A 3,581-nucleotide genomic window follows, 5' to 3' on the forward strand; every position below is an offset into this window, starting at 1 on the left:
AGACAAAAAAGATTTTTATAGTTTAAGAGAATCTTATACCTATTTACATTTTAAACTATTTGTTTCAGAGAGATGGTGTGTTTTATGAGAGGGACCTAACAAACATCCCTTCAGCTTCAATCCCTATTTCTGGATTTCCACATGAAGAAATTACAAATATGATAATACTGGAACCTTCAAGTTTTCTACGAATGTTTTCATCAGAACATGTAGGTAGCATTACCTAAACAATTTAATATTATTTTAATAACACCCCGCCTATTACTAATACTAATTTTATTTTCAACAGCTCTCACCAACAATAGTTTCTGTTGTTAGACCCTCATTAGTAGTACCTCCTATTACACCTCATTCAATACCTTCAACTTCAGCTGTAGCCCAGGCATCCTCAACCGATGGAATTTGGCTATCTGTAGATAGGTCGTCGTCTAATACACGAGCTAATGTTGCAATGCGGCGAGCAATGACTGCTGAATTAGCTGGACCATCCCAACCTTCCAGACGAGTACAACCTGTAGTAAGTATTTTAACATTACAAGACATATAAGTGTAATACTAATAGCCTGTAAGAACAAACTCAAAATCAATTTAATTAACTCGACATTTTTTTATTTTTACTGATGTAGTTAGATAATTACCAAAGAAGTTAAATAATTATCAACCACCTTCAAGTCGAAGCTACTATATTTAGTAGCTTTTAATGATAAAGTTAAGCCCTCTTTTAGCTGTTTTTAACATCAGATAGATAAATTATCGTTTGTTCCACATTTATTATAAACATCCAATACTACTACATATTTAATATTCTTTTATGCTCAACAGTAAGGTTCTGTTTAATAAAACATACATGTAGAAACAAGTACAAATTATTATAGTATTTTAACAAAATCAATTTAATTAACTCGACATTTTTTTTTACTGATGTAATCAAGTAATTACTACCTAAGCTATTACTAATACTTATTTTGTTTTCAATAGCCATCTTCCGATATAGGTAATATCGTTAGACCTACACTACCTTCAACTTCAGCTATATCCCAGACACCTTCAACAGTGAATACCCCAGCTGGTGTTGCTAGACAGCGGCCAACAGCTGATGAATTAGCCGGTCCATCACAATCTCCCCAACATATACAACCTGTAATAAGTATTTTAACATTACAAGACATATAAGTGTAATACCGATAGCCTGTAAGAACAAACTCAAAATCAAATCATTCAACTCAACATACTTTTTATTTTTTGCTGATATAGTTAAGTAATTACTTCAATGGTTTTAACTCTACTAAACATATTAGCTTCCTAAGCTTGCTTTAGTTACTAATGATAAATTTCTTATATATACAACAAATAAAAGTGTTGAGATACAATTACAGGTATTAGATTTTTTCTGTTATTATTTATCTCTTTTTTAAAGATTTAAAAATAAAACACCACATTTATCAAACTTATTAATCTTTATAGCTATTAATCTAATAAACTGTTACACTTAAATAGAGTTGCATTAGTTAACTAATCACAAAGTTACTTCAACACATATATTTTTAGTTCTAATAAGTTTTAAATTCCAACAGTGGGCTACACCTGGTTTATAAAACCATATTATTTTCCACTTATTGGGACTTGATATAGTACTTAAACAAATATTTCACCTATACAAATCTATAGAAAGAATATTAGTTAAACACTACATTATTAAATCTACAAATGTTTATATAAATCTGTAGTATATGTTTTTATAACAGAGGTTTATTCAGTTATTTTTATTCCTTCAACAATAAATTTAAATTAGAAGAGAAAGCTACCCCAGTTTTATATGATACAGATTAACTAGTAAATGAGTGATCCAAATATAATATTACCTTGATGATAAATCAACTATATATCGAAGTAAATAAAAATCAGCTTAATATATATGTTTCTATTTTCAGAATTCTACTTCAACTATACCTGAAACACATGAATGTCGCAGCTGCCGGCAGAGCGCTCGCCTTGAAACCTTTCGCAGGAGGTTACTTCAAAGGGTAGGTATCCTTTAAAGAGAAATTAAGTATAAATAAATTAATATGTTTACACTAAACTTTCCACACAAAATTTAACTATTGTTTACCTCCAACTTGAGAGATTTATTATATACTACTGTAATAAATTTTACTAACCAGCTGATTTATGGTTTATACTATTTTATATAAATAGATAAAAACATTAATTCTTGTATAATATCTTTCAGGCTGTGAATAACCCGGAATTTACCCTACCTGCAGCTGCAGCTGGTAGGATTGCTACGCTACGAACCGAACTCCTAGCTGTAGCTAGCTTAGCCGGAAATACATTAGAGGGTTATTCAAATGCTTGTGGACTACAGCCAGCAGTTATATCAGCTCTATGGGAGGACCTCCGTAACACGTTAGAAGGTGTATTGAGGCAGACTACCGGCCAAATAGACACTATGATATCAGAACGAGTTCCACGACCATCAAATCCCCCAATTAATTTGGTAACGTGTCAAATTTGCCTAGAGAATGCCCCCACAGTTGCTTTACAACCATGTGGGCATACCCTGTGCCCTAATTGCGCGCACAGGGTATATAGATGTCCCTTTTGCAGAAAATTTATAGCCGATAGGCTAAATATATATTTCTCTGAGTAAAATCTACTGTTTTTATTTAACCTCAAAAACCCTGTATTGTTAATACATTTGTATTATAATACAAATTTCAAAATAGTATTAGTTTTAATAAATAGTTACTTCTAATACTTACCCATAATAGAAGCTGTACCACAGAAGACATAATGAACTACACAACTGTAGAGGACAATCCGATGTCATATAATCAGTTGGTACTAATTAACAAAGCGTTGGTTTGAGGTCACGTAATCAACCGAGATAGTAAGAATCACTGCTACATGATAAAAAGTTTGTTAGCTCTAACAGCTTAGAGTAAAACATTTAAAAGATGTATATAGTACAAGTAATACATGGTTATAATCCATTATAGTAAATCTTATATATTTATACATTCATTACTGCATCAACACTAGCACTCTAGTATTTACTAGACTATTTCACTTGTAGTTACATATACAGGGTGAGTTTTAATTGTCCCCCCCCCCCAACTTTTTTCTACATTTTTTCAAATATCAATCCCAGACCACTTCCAAACATTGTTGGGTAGTAAGTACTTCATTTTGACAAGGTAGTCATTTCCGGCCGCCATCTTGGATCCGCCATATTGGATGCAAAATTTTTTTTTCAAATGTAAAGGTGGGGTTGTGACCCATTATTTCGAACTAAATTTTTACCCTGATTACAATGCCGCAAACCGTTTTTAAAAATCTTGATTCATTCTAAAGTTATGAGGGCTTTTTAAAACTTTATTTTTAGCCCATTTTAACATTATGCATTTGCAAACTAAGACCATAATCCCAAAATAGTGCTAGATAAAGATAAGTATACACTACCAGTAATTGTCGACCTATTTTTACTTGGTTATGACTGATGTATTTTTTTCGGCCGCCATCTTGGATCCACCATTTTGAAATGTGATAAATTATTTTAAATATGAAGGGGGTGTTGTGAC

General features: G+C 31.8%; 1 long non-coding RNA gene across 1 annotated transcript; it reads right to left on the reverse strand.

The window, feature by feature from the left end:
* Positions 1–268: 268 nt before the first annotated feature.
* LOC128982496 (uncharacterized) lies at positions 269–2,289 on the reverse strand. Its single transcript, XR_008489678.1, has 3 exons — positions 1,951–2,289; positions 1,019–1,138; positions 269–512 (listed from the first exon to the last, which is right to left on the reverse strand). It is a non-coding gene; the product is annotated as an uncharacterized LOC128982496 (long non-coding RNA).
* Positions 2,290–3,581: the final 1,292 nt, after the last annotated feature.

Source organism: Macrosteles quadrilineatus, unplaced genomic scaffold (genome assembly GCF_028750875.1).
Source record: "Macrosteles quadrilineatus isolate MER2022 unplaced genomic scaffold, UCM_ALF_1.0 Scaffold_396__1_contigs__length_78749, whole genome shotgun sequence".
Lineage (NCBI taxonomy): Eukaryota > Metazoa > Arthropoda > Insecta > Hemiptera > Cicadellidae > Macrosteles > Macrosteles quadrilineatus.